Source organism: Pleuronectes platessa, chromosome 17, assembly GCF_947347685.1.
Source record: "Pleuronectes platessa chromosome 17, fPlePla1.1, whole genome shotgun sequence".
In the NCBI taxonomy this organism is placed as follows: domain Eukaryota; kingdom Metazoa; phylum Chordata; class Actinopteri; order Pleuronectiformes; family Pleuronectidae; genus Pleuronectes; species Pleuronectes platessa.
This window is the reverse complement of record NC_070642.1, coordinates 4,889,763-4,907,279: the sequence shown is the minus strand read 5'-3', so window position 1 is coordinate 4,907,279 and position 17,517 is coordinate 4,889,763. Positions and strand designations below refer to the sequence as shown.

General features: G+C 43.5%; 1 pseudogene; it reads right to left on the bottom strand.

The window, feature by feature from the left end:
* Positions 1 to 5,270: 5,270 nt before the first annotated feature.
* Positions 5,271 to 17,517, bottom strand: part of LOC128460602 (trichohyalin-like) — a 29,536-nt pseudogene continuing 17,289 nt past the window's right edge.

Below are 17,517 nucleotides of genomic sequence, written 5' to 3'. Positions count from 1 at the left end.
GCATCACTTACTGTTGAGAGGTGTTGGCACAACTCAGAGAAGACTGCAGCAGAGTGGTTTCTGCACGGCCCTCTTGAAAACGAGCTCAACCATTACCTGCAACTGCTCCTCACCGTCCGACTCCTCGTGACTCAGATCCGCCATGAAAGCTTGAAAGTTTTCAGTGATGCAGCTGACGGACTCCTCCGGCCGGACCTGCTCCTTCCTCACAGCTTCTTCAGAGGCGGCTGGAGCTTCGTCCTCTGTCGTCTCGGTCATCTGGATGGAGGCAGCGCCAAAGGTGATGTCCACCTGCGGCTGATACTCGTAGGAGGCAGCGCCGAGAAAGACAACGGGGTCGTCCGGCCCTCTGATCAGCTGGGTTCCATGGCTTCTTTGAGAAGTATTAAATATGACTGTTCTGGCAGCGGCTGTAGACGTCAGAGGAGGCGACTGAGGTCTTTGCGTCGCTGTTGGGCGGAGTGTCACCGGATCAGCTGGAATTTACTGCTTGTTTCCTCGGAGTCGCTGGAGTCCCAGAGGGAGGAAACACTGATCCTCAAGGCGATTGTGTCTCAGCAGCCTGAGCTGGAGCAATTCTGCTCCTCCTCTTTGGCCCGGACAGTGATTTTCTGATCTAAAAACAAACAGAGGGCATCATATTGACACACGAGGTGAGTGCATGATATTTAAGACATAACCTGATTAAAAAACGTTTCATTTAAACGTTTTTCAATTTAAAAAGACATGTGAGACTTTTAAAATAACTCGTTGACTCCTTGAATAAAAACAACACAACTTCTGTGACTAACATCGACATGTAAATCATTTTAAACAAACTTTTTCACTGTTATCAAATGAAGTTTGATGGATGAAGAGAATCATATCTTTTCTCGTATGGTGTGAGTTTGTAGTTCAGGAAACTAAGCACGAACCTTCCTTGCAGTTTGCCTTATCCACTTGGCCATCCTGATCCCTGTTTTCCTGCATTTCAACAGAAACTTTGTGTTTGAAAACCATCATCATTCCATTTTAAACACTTTTGATATAATCATTTTCAAGACATGTGACTGATTGTGTACGTAGGTTGTGATACACTGAAATACTGAAAGGTGAAATGCATGATGGGAGAAGTAGTTTGTTTGTAAGTGTTCCTCAAACCTACTAGAATTGATTCATCCAGTGGTTAAATTCCTCCTCAGGCAGGACACTGAAGCCCAAATTGCCATGAGAGTGGGATGTATGAGTGATGGTGGTCGAGGGGACTAGAAAATCTCTAAATAACACAGTGTGTTTTGTATTTTTACATGACTTTGCAGGTCCTTGGAGCAGCCTTGCTGTTGGGTGGAGCCATCTTGGGCTTGGTGGTGCTCTCGGCCCTCGGCGCTGGCTGGGGAGTCTTGGACTCTTTGCCTGCAGGTACAGACACCAGAGTCACTGATGGTGTTTCAAAGCCTTAATTATGTGAAGGTAAACAAACTTTTACAGATTAGACTGAGAGTGTTGGATATACACAGTCAAAACGAATTACACTTTATAAAAATGAAACTAATATTTCATTTCAAATCAGTCATATAAGGCTATGAGTGGAGATGGAAGGTCCAGTGTGGTGTGGTTTAAATTGGTCTGACAGCTCCTCTATTGGTTCCACGTTTACAGCAAAGGCGGGCTCCTCTAATTGGCCGGGCACGTGAGGTAAGTTGGGGGGAGGGAGTCAGATAAAACAGGCGTTAACAGAGAGGGGTCAGGGACATGGCAGCAGTGCAGCTGTTAAACTGCATTAAATCCATCATGCAGGGAAGCACATGCTCAGCCTGTCTGGGAGTGACCATGTTTTAATGTTCTCATTTTAGTTTTAAGATTTACTCACCAAGAACAACCCTCGATGGTTCTGGCTCTGGTGCCAGTGCGCTGACCACCACTGGAAAACACAATGAGATGAATGCATTAGGATCATATGAGCAGTTTCTGTCCTGAAGAAGACATGTGAGATGGATCCATACCTGGTTCTTCCACTTCTTTGGTGTTGGAGGGAATATTTATTATCTGTAAGTGGAACAAATCATCACAAGTTATACCTCATGATCATGCATGAAAAAGATAAACAGTCTTTGAGATTTTCATGAAATTAAACGAGAGCGTTTGGTGAAATTCTCTAAAAAGTTGCACTGACAGCAAGAGACTTGGCCGTTTACATCTCAGCGGAATTCATTCTTTATGTCTTTATGTATTGTTATTAGAGCTGAATTTAATAATTAGGCGGATCAAAAAAATCTATATCAGGTCTGATTGTTTATGACAGCCTCTACAAAACAAGAGCTTTTCTTTACGCGCTCAGAACACTTTGCACAACAGGAAATACATGTCAGACATGATCAGTTTGCTTGTTTAATATTTCACATGCGCCAACTCTGACAGAAACTCAGATTATTCATTTCAGAGTCATGGTGTTCCTTGGTCTGGTGGAGGATGGATTTCCACGATTCATCCTGGAGAGAAATATTTTAAGCATTTTGTGTTATCACATCACTTCACTCATTTCTAGGCTTTAAAATATCAGCTCCCTGTGCCACTGACCTGCTCCTTCAGCTGCTGCTCCAGCTTCAGGAGGAGTTGTTCCTGGGAGCGAGCAGAGTCGGTTTGGACTCGCTCAAAGCGAGCCATCTCCTCAGCTTTGAAATGGTCTAGCTCACTCTCAAGTCGCTTCTCCTTGAATTACACAAAAAAACAGTGAAATCACAAGTGCCTGTTATAAGAGTGGAAGCTTCAACAAGATTACGGAGAGAACTATTTCCCCAAATCAGTTTTCAAAATCTGATCAACCTGACTTCAATCAGTTGTTAACTATCTCTGTACATTTTCTGCCAGGAGTCGACAAGCAGCTTCAACTAACATGCAAATAATTAATTTAATTTGAACAACAGCAGACAGCGTTCACATGAATTGTGCCTGAAATTTTTTTAAATAAGAGAAAGTTAATGAGTGCATCAAGTTTTCCTTAATCGCTCGTCACTACCACGTGACAACAAATCCGTTCGTACAAGGTTCTCCGATGTTCTGCTTTTCTTACCTGAGCTGTTTTGAGCTCCAGGTTCTGCTGCAGCTGAACATTCCGCTCCCTCAAGCTGCTGATCTCCATCTTCAGATTATTGATCTGAGATTTCATTTCCCGATCCGACTGCAGCTCTGGAGGAAAGAATAAGAGTCATATCACTTGCATTACTTAAAAGCTCATCTACAGGTGAAAGACAAGACTCTGTTCTGAACCCTTTTTCAAACTGGCGTCCCGCGGGTCGCCCCTTAGTGGCCACGAGAGATCGTTGTTTGCTTGATCCGGTTTAAATCCATTTTAAATAAGAACTTTAACAGCTAAAACTCTCATTACTGTTTCACCAGAAAGCAGGACGTCTTTTACCTCATTACACTAATGATCACATCATTACGCTACATGCAGTGGAAAACGTAGCATCAACAGGTGGTGGCACCAAGGGATTGTTGTTTACATGATGGTGCTCAAATCAATCCAAAACAAAAACCATAACAGCTACAACATTCAGTCTTTTAGAAGCAGAAAGCCAAGGGCTCAGTTTTCTACCTCCTCATGTTGGGGTAGAAGACGCAACGTTACGTGTATCTGACTTTACTTATGTTCCTCTCTCTCACTCTCTTTGTGTCAGGTGGACTTACGGCTCTCATGGTCCTCCGGATGACGGCGTTCCATGTGGCTGTTGAGGAATTGTGGAGTGAAAAACCCCTTTTTACAAATTGGACACTAAAAGAAAGAAAGAAGGAGAAAACGTTATTGATTACATTGTATAAGGGAACTCCCATTACTGAGGAAACAGGTCAGTGTAGATCCGTTATTGAGCCACCTCTGTTAGCTGAGCTAGAAGCGCTCCTAGCAGCTTACCTTATGGCTACAGAGGAGCAGCTTGGACTGGAGGTCGCTCACGAGCTTCCCCTTCAGCACAAGCTCTTCTTCCAGAGCCTTCACCCTCTCCTCCTGCTGGCTCTGCTGCTCCAGCAGCTGCTCCTGCTCTTTGCGCTCCGCCTCCAGCCTCTCCTCCACCGCATGAAGGTTGAGGCTGAGGACTTCCTGGCAGTGGAGCAGCCACTCCATCGAGAGCTGCGCCAGCTGCAGGACCTTGAGAAGATCCGGGTCCACAGGGCTCCGGCACTCCTGGCACCGCTCCCCATCCAGGCTGCACAACATCACTTCCTTGATGTGCTCCTGGAGAGTTTCTATATCCAAGTGGCTTTTTACATGGTTTATGTCCACCTTGTTCATCTGCCGCCAGTCCACCGTCTCCCCGCGATGGCGGAATTTGAAGGGGGGGACAGTGGAGGTACCACTGCGAGAAGTCATCCCCGCTGCGGGTACAGACTAGTGGCTGAGCTGGTAGTTCAGGATGGACTAGATCCCTGCTGATGAGTGGCTCCCTTGGGTGTCACTCGTGTAGGGGTACTAGATGCCGTTGTGAAATGGCTGCAACAAACAGAGAGACGATAACATACCATCTATTTCATCAAAGGAGGCACTGATTACATAGAAGATGAGTCTTCTATGTCATCAAAGGAGCCTCTGAGAAACACCCCTGGGGGGGGCGGACACTCTCCGGGGGGGGGGGGGGGGGGGGGTTAACGTTTGTGGAATGGTTGTTGTTTAGTGCAATTTAGTAAACGTTTGTGTCTTGACATTTAACAGATGCGTTTGAGACTTCCTGTTTTTCCAACTTCAAAGAGTACGATGGAAATTTGTCAAAAACTATCGCAAAGAGGCAAACAAGAAACTAACCCATAACTCTTCTTGGACCCTCGACACCCGACATTTAACGGAGCTAACAGCGGAGAAGTTCTTCAACATGGATGACATTAAATTAATAATTGAAGTGGAGAAGTAACTTGAGTTGTATGATTCTCAGCATATGTTGTATAAAGACAACACCAAGAAAGACACATGTTGGGACGCTGTCACAGTTAATGTTGGAGCAACAAGTCAGTATATGCTTGAGTATATCATTGAAAAAAAAGATTAAATGCCGTTTTTACTGCAGGCTGATAACAGCAGAAGTATGTGATATTATTAGTAATGCGCGGCTGTGCATGGCTGCCCACTGCTCTGTGTGTCCTCCTGTGTTCACCAGATGGGACAAAAGCAGAGAACAAATCCCCCCCATTTGCATGTCTTATGTGTGTGGGACCAATACATGTATCTTATGAAACATGCTGATCTCAGAATGTCTATTGTTGTGGTTGGAGCAATGATATATTAAGAGACAGAGATACAGAGATACTTTTTAAACAGTTTATTGTCAGGATCATTCGTGTCATGATTTAACAGATGGATGCTCTTAAAAATGGCCAGTGTCTTCTGACACTTACATGTACGCTACGAAACACAGAGGTGATGAGAAACATTTCAATGCACATTTCATCTAGTCCTAACAGACACGTTGATGAGCCGTCGCTCAGCAGATGTGTCATCTTCAAACCACACACGCTGGTAATTCTGGGGCATTCACTCAAAACTGGAATCTGCGGAACTGTCGTTGTGCTTCAAAGTGTGTGAGATCGGAGTTTCTAAAAAATCGGTGACAGAGCTGTGGCCTCCGACTCCTCAACCAGCAGCTGATCCAGCTGTGGAGGGAGATGCAACACTGTTCTCCTCTCCAAGGCACATTTAGGAGTTCCTCAGTCACGACCACGACAACATGCTACTGTAGGTCGTGACGTCCATTTTACACAAAGCACAGCTCTGCACGTCTGTCGTGTTCACACATGGATGACTGGATGATCTCTGCAGCACTGACTGTCCCATCCACACGGACAAACAGACGGTCTGGGGGTATTGTACAAGGTGGACAGAGGTATTTACTGACCCTTCACTGAGGTGGTTCACACGCAATGAAATCACAATTTTACTTCTATCGCTTCATCTGAGACGTGCAAGTTAAAGCAATCCTCGCTACATTACAAAAGAAACACAATTCTTCTGATAACAAAGATAAAACAGCAAAGGTTGCTATTAAACTCTACTAAAATCTACAGTAAAAATAGGAAAATAAAGGCACATGTACAGCGGTAAATCCGTCTTCTGTTTTATTTTTTTGTTCTGTTGATTTTCAGTTCTGGCTGAGAAGCTTAGCAGCAGAGTGGCATTGTGCAGTGGGTCGCCGCACACTTCTTCCCTTTGTGTGAAAGATGGCTTCTCATTGGTCGGCTGCCGTGACCAGTTCAAACCACTGCCTGAGAGCGTCGCTCAGTGTCTCCGGCAGGGCGTTGACGTCTCGCAGGATGACGTAGAAGGGGAAGGGGAACTCCTCCATGTAGGTGCGGATCTCTGGGAGTTCCCCCGGCCCTTTGAATATGGGGACCTTGATGTCGAGGATGGAGTCCTGCATTGAGCAGAGACCAAAACGCTGCTTAGTAACAGTTTGTGTACGGAAAAGTAAAATACAAGTGAAGTCGAATTCTGCTTTTCTCACCCGTGAGTTGGGGTTGTCGAGAACCACGAAGATGACAAACACATTTGCGCTGCGAGCTGCTCGCACTGCTGCCGTCACCCGCTCCTTCCCCTCCAGGAAGAGACCCCTGCCGTCAGAGACGATGACCAGCAGCTGGGCCGTGTCTGTGGAGGGAGGTCAGAGGTCAGAGGGGAACGGTCAAGGGTATTAAAGGTAAATGAAACAACTCGTGCTGTTAATTAAGTTTTGTTTAAATGAGGCAAGGACTGTGAGGTGATAAAGTACATGTACAGTTCAAATCTGATGTAGAACAGCTTATATTCTTATTTATATCAGTGAAATTTACATGAAATGGGCTTTTGAATAGCAATTGAATCAGCTTGAGTCCAACGCAACATGCAACTCTGTTAATTCCTTTGGGAAAGGACAAACGATTTCCATTTCCCAGTCTAATTGTGATATTTTAAATCAAGAGAGAATGATTAAAAAGACATGTTTATGTTGAAAAGGACTAAAATACATGTGAGCACTGGCTTCAGTGGCATACTGGGAAATCTTGCATTGTGGGACTGAGCAAAGTGACATACATGAATGAATAATTTATTCAGTACAAGTCTTGTTATTGTTGCTCAGTGTTAACAGGCTTAGCTGCTTGTTGAGCTTCTACATAATTCATAATTCTGCCTGTATCACAGTGACATGAAGGGAAACGCTCCCTCTGAGGTTTTCAGGTCTGAAGCAGTCACTTGTTCTTCCTCTGTGTCACATGACAGGTTTTTAAAAACTTTTACAACAAATAAAACTGTTTATGAACCAACAAGAGATGTTTAATGGTTTTTAAATGTGCTGTTATTGATCAAAATGTTTTGGGTTAGTTGTGATTATTCTCACCAAAGTAAGATTTGAAAACAGATGTGATATTGCTGCTTAACTTTGACTATTCAATGACAAACACATACACACACATCTCAAAAGTCCCACTATACACAGCATCAGTTGACTGAGCTGGTACAGTCAGCACGTAGCGTGAGTCATTACCTGAGTTTACAGATCCTGGAATCTGCTGCCGAGCTGCGAGAAACATTTTGGTGGAAGTCTCCATAAACTATAGAGGAGAGAGAGGGATGAGAGAGTGAGTCAGACGAGAAGAAGCTTGTGGCTCACAGAATGTATGCAATCATATGAAAAGGCACAAGGCGGAAATGTTAACTTGTTTAAAAGCTTTTCAAACATGTATTCCTTATACGAGGTGGGTGTCTCGGCATGGGGACACGCAGGAGGAGTCTTATTAAGGAGAGAATCACGAAGCTTTTAAAAAACAGGTGTAGTATTTCTTACAGGCGTCAGGATTAAAGCATGATTTGCTGTTCAAGGTCAGTCATGTTTAAAAGGCAAACATGAGCAGCGACATTAGTTCAAATTTGAGAACAGAGGATGGTCGACCCCCCCACCTGAGCTATTCTGGTCTTCTTCTGCTGGAACTGACACAGTCGGAGGATCCGAGCCCCGGACTCGTCGTTGAACTGCTGCTGGAAGGGGTGGAGCAGCTGCACCTGCTCGCCAAAGCTGAACACACCAACAGACATGACATGAACATGTTGTTCACCACAAGCTGTGCATTCCAGTTTCCCTCTTGTTTCTTTTGGGATCACGTTTGTTACTTTAATTTACGTTTGACTTCTCTAGCATTATTTGATCACTTTCTATCTTCACTGTGCAAATAAACTAAAAACAAGAATTAAAGAAAAAAAGTCCTTACCTGCACACAGACACCTGTCCAACCTCCAGTAGAGTGAGAGCGTTGATGATCACTGACAGGGATTCAAACGCCAGCTGCACCAAACACACACAGGTCATTTGTCAGATATTTACTGCAATTTCTTATATTCACTATGATTCTATAAAACAGATATTTCTGTACAGATAGTGAAAGGACCTGTCCTGTTTTATACCAACACAAACCACATTTGAACACAGCTTTAATCATCAATAATAGATTTTTAATCTATGTAACAGCCTTCTGGAAGAGCTAATACACGAGTATACAAGGTTGCATGACGGGGCTCTGTCACCTGTTTGGAGTGGTTGTCCACCATACTGGAGGAGTCATCCACAGCCAGACAGACGTGGTACTCCCTCTTACTGGGCTTGGTCCTCCTCAGCCAGATCTTGTCTTTGCGGAACTGACTGGCGATGTAGGGGATGACCTTCCTCATGTTCAGACGCTTCCCTGTGCGGTAATCTCCTCTGTGAAGCGACAGTGCAGCGCCACGGTCAACACCACTGATTAAACGTAGAGGCTTACCAGGCTACTATGGTTTTTTTAGCTAAGAACTTTTTGGACACTTTTTCCTCACTCCAGTTAAGTGTTAAGGGCAGAGGATGTGGGAATATGGGCTATAATCATTAATTGATTTAAAATAATCTGAGAGAATGAGGAAAAATATTCTCTGTTCGGTGAGACAACAATTTTACTCCTTATCCCATAAAGACAAACTGTTATGTTTTCATTTAGCCATTATGGATACTGAGCGTAGATTGATCCAAATTAGCATACAACATAATAAAGTGAGCAAAAGTGAAGTGGTCTTAAAACGTTCTAAATCAATTTGCCATCTTTACCCTGCAGCACTCATGGTGTATGTTGTGTTGTGTTTGTACTGACTTGAGCTTGGCGGCCTGTGTGGGCTCCAGGATGAGGCGGAGCTGCTCACACAGCTGCTGGGACAGAGCGGAGGTCAGGGTCTGGTACTGATGCCACATGGAGGCAGCTGCACTCTCCTGAAACAGACAAGAACACGTCGGCCACGAGTTACAACCTGATATTAGTAAATGTAAACCACTGAGATCAGAGAGAATAGATCTCAGACACAGCCGGAGATTAAACAACACTACGAGTGATAAATGTAGCCTGTGGAGTTTTGGACCATTGGTGGGACTATTGAGCAATTTGTGCAGTCAAAAGTCAAACTGTTTTGGTGTGCAATAGTGCATGTCAGCAGATGTTTCGTGGACATTCAGTCAGACCCACAGACAGAAGATATATTGCAGAAAAAAGCCAAAACCTCCTTAAGAATATAAAGTACTGATAGATAAACCATGATCTAGTCACACATGGCGTCTGTAGTTCAGGAGATAGAGCGGGTCACTGACCAGAAGGTTAGTGGTCCGTTCAAGTCTCCCTATCCCAAACGCCAAACTGATCCTGGGCGAGATACTGAGCCCCAAATTGCGCCCGCGGGCAGTTCCAGCAGTGTGTGAGTGATGTATGATACAACTGTATGGATGTGTGTGGATGGCAAAACTAAACTGTGAAGAGTTCTGAGTAGTCATCAAGACTAGAAGAGTGCTACATAAATACAGTCAATTAACTATTAACACAATTTACAAAGAGTGGAGGAGGAGACTTTAGATTAAACCTCCTGTTGCAGCCTCACCTCCTCCTGAGCTCCTGGAGCCAGTTTGTGCCAGGCCTCCAGCTGCAGCTCCATCTCCCTCCTAATCTCCTCTGGGTCTCTCTCTGCTTTCTGCAAACACAAACACAAACAAAGAGACACGACTTTGATAATAAATTCTTAGTTTTTTGGCCTACGGCGAAACAGAAGCCCTTAGAATGCTTGTGCAGGAAGAGGAAGAAGAGCAAATCTGAGTGTCTGTGTTACAGCGGTTGTTTACCTCCATGGTGTCCATCAGCAGCTCAGGAATAGTGTGAATTGTGGATTCTGTGCTTCTCTCTGCTCGCCTATCTTCTGCGAGACGCTGGCGGTCCTTCCATCTCTCCTGGTCCTCCTCCTCCTCGCCCTGCCTCTGCACGTCCATCTCCCCACTGTCTACACCTGCACATGGACAAAAGGAGGAAGAAGTGAGATGATGCTCAGCTTTCTTTAAAAACAACTAGAAATTCATAACCAACATAAAGGAGAAGAAGATATGCTGAAGCTGGAGAAGAACATATGCTGAAGCAGTAGAAGAAGATATGCTGGCACCTTTCTGGGAGGCCTTGGTTGAATCCAGCTGCTCAGGCTTCAGCTCCTGAACATCAGCGGCACGGAGGTCCTCTTCCTGGTCCTCTGTTTCCATGGCAACATCCTCATCTTTCTGATCCTGGTCCTGCTGAGGCCCCGCTGCTTTCTGCTGGTCTGCACTTGCCACATCTGGAAACACAACAGTCATTTATCCGCCTATAAAAACACTGATCTGAGGTTCTCATGGGCTACTTGTGTGTTTGTGTGATCACTGACCGTATGTCTGAGTGTCGTAGGCCCTCTCTCCCTGTTTGATGTGCTCGTACAGCTCAGAATCCTGCTGGGTGTCGCTCGGCCTGTTGTCTGCACTTCTGTCCTTGCTGCTCTCCACTGTACGCAGACGCTTGTTTATTTGTTCGTTGTAGTCGCCTGTCGATCGCTCGTTGTCCGCGTGACCAGGCTTCCTCTTGAAGCTCTGGAGCAGTAGAATAAAAAGAAAGCTGCGATGAGATGGATTGAAAAACAAAAGGCAAGCAGAAACGGAGCATGATCCCTGTGAGTCGTACCTGAGTCTTGCTCTGAGTCTGTGTCTGTGCAGCCATTCTAGCCGTCAGCTTTGACTGGTGACCATCTGCTTGGCTGGCATCAGCTGCCCCGCTCCCATGTTCCTATAGAAGAGAGAAAAAGGTTTAATATTTTAAATTCAATCGTCTGTAAAGGGACAACTTGACTGTGGATGAAGAATTGATCCAGATCTGGCTCCACTGAACTGAGCCAGGTCTGTGCTGAGTCAATCAATGGCAGTAGCCGCTAAACTTATGACAGTGTACAATTATTTCTGACACGATCCCAACTTTCTCTGATATCATGCATACATAAGCAACACACATTTTAGATAAGGATGTCAGCAGTTTTATTGCCACTGACTGCAAAGCTTCAGGACATGAGGAGAAACGTTTCCTCTGATCGGATCTTTTCCTGTTTAACTGCACAGACAGATTTTATTAGTCAGATGTTTTATTAGTAAAGCCCTATGAGACGATTTCTGAACATGGGCTATACAAATACAATTTGATTGATTAGTTGATAATGTGTGAAGATAGGTCGCCATTGACTTCAATTGGTTCGGATTCTGCTGCTACAAAATTGACCTCTGAGATTCCAGAAGTGTTTTGTGGATTCTGACACTTCACCCACCTGTCCATCGGCATAGTGGTGAGTAGATGATGATAATTTATTTAATAACAAAGATTTCATTTTTCAGTGAACTTACCCTTTAAGACTTTTCAATGAATTTCCAGGCCCAATTTATTCAAAGTCAAGGATAATATTGCTACAATAATGACACCTCTGTACCCGCTGCTGAAACCATGTCTGAACAATCTGAAGACTAAACCTCTTCAGGTCTTATACCGTGTCCCACAGTTTGCCTGGTTTCACTGGTTTGGGTTTTCTAGAGTAACATGCCTCAGACAGGTGACGCTCTTGATTCAATTCAGAAAGAAGTGTACCTCTTTAGCTTGGTCTTTCTCCGACGCCTCTCCTCCCAGCTCCACAGCTGTGTCACTCTGGACATTCTCCTCTCCAGTCTGACCGTCTCGGTCATGCTCCTTCCTCTCTGCTGACTCTGGCTGCTCCTCATCCCCACCCTCCTCCTCTTCATCCTGCACGCATGACAAATCATTATAGTGAAACGGAGAACAAAAGTATGCGTTTGGAGAGAAGTTGCAGAAGCTCCTTTAAATACACACTTTTGGTTTGTCTCCTTTGTCGTCGCGAACAGTGTGATCTTCATCTCTTCCTGCCTCTTGTCCACTCTTCTCCTTCTCCTCCTCCTCCTCCTCTTCATCTTGCGCAGCAGACTCCTCGTCAACTCCTTTTTTCTCCCCTTCTCCCTCCTCCTCTTCAGTCTTGGGCTCTTGCTCCTTCTCCTTCTCCTCTCCTGGTAGGTCTGTCTGTTCCTCCTGCATCTCCTCTGCTCCTTCATCCTCTCCTCCATCTTTCTCTCCATCCTCCTTCTCGTCCAGGTCCATGGCTTTTTCATCGATGTCTAAGGGATTCTCTTCTGAAGAGGGAAAACATGTTTCAGAGGCTAAAAGTTATGGTAATGTATTTCAGAGATACTGTTGCACGTTCTGTGTATGTATAATTACCAAAAGATGCCTCTTTATATATCAGAAATATTTGTACTCAGTTTTTAGCACAATAACTTCTCAAAGTTATGTGTTGCTGAAACAGCTTTGGTGCTGTTCTAGGACTTCTTTAGATGACATTATACTGAATGTATTTAAACTGTATTTTAACCAAAAAGGATAGTATAATTTCTTAGGTTTTATTGTTTAACATTTGTATCTTTCATTACAGGGAGTTTTTTCCCACTCGAATAAATCTACCACACAGTTAAGTGTGCAGAAGGTCTGAACACTCTGAGACCATTTTGTCAATATATAAATTCTTCATCAGCTTCATTCTCCTTAAGCAACTGCCTCTAAAATCACTGTCCTTCAACTACATGTTCATATGATTCAAAAAGCAGCATCTCTAAGTTCAGCAGCAGGTCTCACCGTCACCCTCGCCCTCTCCATCCTCTCCAGGTTCTTCATCCTGGTCCAGATTGAGATCCTCGGGCAGATCCATGGCCTCAGCCTCAGGCCTCTTGTCCTGCTGACCGTGGTATGGATCCACTTCATTCTCATCAAACTCCCTCTGAGAAACAGCAACAGCACAGATCAGACACAGCTCAACCACAGAAGTAAGAGGAGATCAGCGTATGCAGGGAGGAGTACCTCTGAACTTCTTCAGTTCTTAATGAATATTACCTCATCTCCTTGCTCGTGGATCTTTTCTTTCTCCTCCTCAACCATCTGTTCATCTTTATCCTGGTTTTTCTTGTCTTTGTTTTGCTCTTCAGCGTCCAAGTTGTCGTCTTTGGCAACCAGCTCGGATTCACCCTGACACAGAATCCAGTGTTGACAGGAAATTAGGCCAGACCAACAACACCTCACTGGTCTTTAATATTGATTAATGTGAAAAACAGCCAATAAAATACTTAGTGGAGACATTAACGATGTATGTTAAATATTGTTTTAGCCTGATGGTAATCTAGTGTCCTTTACCTGGTCCATGCCCTGGCCAGACTCTTCCTCCTGGTCACTTTCCTCTTCCTCCTCCTCATCATCATCTTCATCATCTCCCCACATCCTCTCATCCAGAGTGTCAGTCTCGCCTTCACCCAGGTTCCCCATCTTTTTGTCCAGATCCTCCTGGTCCTCTTTATCAGAGTCTTCATCTTCACCTGAGAATGATGAATGGATGATGGATCTTATGAGCAGTTATTTTGGAAGAGGCGTTTTTACTTTCTGAAATTCTTTAGTCGTTGGTCACCAGCACGAGATGATAAAAAATGAGTTAATTTTTAACTTCTTATAAAAAGAAGCCTTCCTAGCCTGATCTTACACTGCAACAAGAAAGTTGTGCCTGCATCCGAGTACATTTCTGACCAGGTTTAAAACAGCATGAAGGGCGTGAGAAATCTAAGAAGCCCTTCCTTCTATTCTATGTGCTGCTTAAACACAAACTTAATTAGCTGAGAGCTTATTAACACAGACTGTCACTTTTTGCAATAGATGGTGCATTTAATCTGCAGTGGTTGTGGTAGTGTCAGGTCACATGACCTGGGTTTAAGGAACCCACTGAAGTCTGTGTCAACAAATCAGGACTGAGATTTTTTTTACTCCAGTTTCCCACTAGCCAGCAGTAGGGACTAGAAAGCAAGAGATAAAACCAAGAAATGGAACAAAAGCAAAATTGGTGGGCCACATCACCTGGTTCTTTCTCATCCCCATCATGCATCTGGCCATCGAAGTCCTCTGACATTTCAATAGCGTTGTCTTCAGCCTTGATTTTCTCTTTATCCTGTTGTTCTTCCTTCTCCTGGCCCTCCTGAAACGTGTCCTCCACCTGGAGGAGGATTGGAGAAATGTTGACCAAACCAAAAATCCTCTTGAGAGATTCATCAGTAACGTGACTTATTAAACGACTTATTAAAGGCTTTGGTTTATTTTTTAATTTTTTTTCACTTTATTTATTGGTTTTCACAATTGAACATGAAATCTCATACATGCAGACGTATATGAACAAATCCCCCCCCCCCACCCCAGGGGACAAACTGAAAAGAAAAATTAAATAATGACTTCAGATCCTTGTAACACTTCTAAGCCTTCTTTTGTAAAAGCTTCTCATTAGTTAAGTCTCATTGGCTCCTGTGACTCTAACAGCAGCTCAGGGTTATTGTATGATTCTCTGGGTGCTGGAGGGCAGAGTGCAGGCATCAGGTCATGTGAACATGTAGGTTCAAATGTCTGAACAGCTTGCTGACACTGTGAAGGAGGTAGACACTGAACTCAGTTCACCTGCAGTAAGTGTGACAGGAGCTTACATCTCCATGTTAAAAAAAGATAAGAGCAGTTCTCTTTTTGGCCATGCTGCCATGTTAGAGATGTTTATGTCTGATCGTTTCCACCACACTAATCTGTCCCAACAACGACTGGACAGATGAGTTCAAAATGTATTCACATTCATGGTCCCAGAACTGGGAATCCTGAAATATGCTGCGAGATTGTCTCCCAAAAGAAACTAAAGTTTAGTCCAGTGCACAAACATAAGCTCACAGACAGAGTCTCTGAGTTTCAGCAGACGATACTGAGCTAATTCTAGGAGTCTGAACTCGGATGCCGTATTTATTACACATGCACTGAAATATCTTAAGGATTGGTTTAAAATAGTGTTACTCAAAACAAAGCTAGAGTTTGTCTGTCCTTGTCAAATAATATCATGCTCTTGCTGTTGATATAATAAAACCAAGCTTTTTATCCATTCATAAATATCCCTCTCCAGAGGCTTATATTGAATATCCTCACAGCATGAAGTGAAACTAGTCTTACACAACCAGCTGTAAGGACAGAATATGATATCAAATATGTTTTTTGTTTTTTTAACTGAATTCTCATTTAGATTTGATGTTCAGTTCAGGATAAGTACTTTTGTCAAATGTTGTCCCAGAAATTCTCCAGTCATCTGTGCTTTTCATTGACTATAGGAAAAAGGGGAAATGTATAAGTTGTATTTCCCACATGTGTTTTAATTGAAATGTGAGGGCAGCTGCATGCAAGACATAAAAACACCCAAATTACATTTAAAACATTTTATTCATTAGTCGACAACATAGTACAAACCCCAAAGAGAGTAAAGACATTTCTCAGGGCATGATGTCACCCAGTGTACATTATACAGAGTAGGAGCAGGGGTTGCAGTGGGGGGGGGGGGGGGGGGGGGGTTCAGTCCTGTAATAGGAGATTCAATACATGAACCAACAAACAATTATCTTCTGGTCTTTAATTCTACCCATCTGCGGATGGGGGCACAAAGCTTATTATCACGGTGACAGATTCAAGGAAAAGGCCCTGACCAATAAAAAGTCACTTCATTTATACAAGTAGAAGCTCCTCCTCACAGGAGAAGAACGTTTATCCAATCGGCTCTCTGAGTGTGTGACCAGGCTGGTCGAACATTCTGTCTCCATCAATCTGCATGAGGACTTCTTTGAAGTCTTGCAACACAATGACATCTTGTTTCAGCTCAGACTCAAGAAAAGCTCTTGAGTTTGAAAACCTGTTTTCCCAGTGACCCCCGTCTTCTGATCAGTAACATCTATAGTCTCTCTGCTCCATCTGCTTGACTGGCCCCTGCTGTGAAAACCTTTTGTTTTAGCAAGAGGCACAGGAGTCTCTAAGCAAATACACATCTGAGCATTGTGTGCAAATACACATTGTGTTACAAGTTTAACTACAGAAACACATCTTATAACAATATTCTCTATATAAACTTGTCATTCTTTCATTAAACTTATCTAAATACAGAATGTCCCATTACAGTCCATTTACAAATATCACTGTATAAGTTGTATAAGTGTATAAATTGTATTTCCCACATGAGTTGCTCTCTTCCTTTCGTCCACTGTGTCCTTCAACAAAAGGGAGAGCCTTGGTGCCCTCTTCCCTTTCTCTGCAATGAACTCCAGCTGGTTATGGTAGGAGTCCATCACCTCCATGGACGTGACCACCTCCAGGTCCTGCTGGATGAGCTGGAGAAGCTCACAGAGGCTCTCGAGAGACGGCCTGATGCAGCAGTGCATGGCTTTCTCAGCCAGAACCTTTGAGAGGAACAGCTCCCCAATAAACCTGATGGTATTGAGGAAGCGACCGGAAGGTTTGGCGTTGTTTTGTTCTTCCCTCAGCCGATCAATCACCCTCACGTCCCTGACTGGCTCCAGGCAGGACCCACTCTTCTGATAAAGGCCCTCCCTGTCAAAGTTCTTCCTGTACGCTGCCTGGCAGTGTTTGACCAGCAGAGACCTGAAGGAGACGCTGGCTGACCAGTCGGACAATGATTGGACCTCCACCTGAAGAGGAGAAAACCATAAGGAAATATTAACACAAATGTAACTCACATAGTGATCAGTGTCAGCTGATTTGATCCTCAAATCTAAATGAACTCATTATTTGATTAACACAGCATGGGTCAAAAGTGAACCCACTCAGTTTGTATTATTTATATCTTTGCAGTAAATTATTTTCGTCATTCAGTATTTCAGGTTATCTTCAATTAACAGTTTTTTCCACTTCCATTCTAATTCAAAAAATGGGTAAAAAATATTGTATTGTAAAATATGGTATGATTTCCGATGTTATTTCATGCATATTAGAGTTTTTCTTTGCTATATCTTTGAAATCCACTTATTTCTTCATTTAATATTGTACGTATTCATTAAATATCTTGTTTTTAACACAAATCATAATTTAAATCCTCCCTTCTTACCTTATGAATAAATGTATATTCTTATTAAGTCTTATTTGACACTCTATTACTAGTGAGAAAGATAATTAATAATTTACCCAAGGGGTTTGGATAGCTTGTTTATCAAAGGGTTAAATTAAGGTTCCAACCTGCACATGAAAGACAAGCTGTCCAACTAAGTAAGAAACAGGATAAAGTAGCTTCCAGTCATAGATGCATCACTTACTGTTGAGAGGTGTTGGCACAACTCAGAG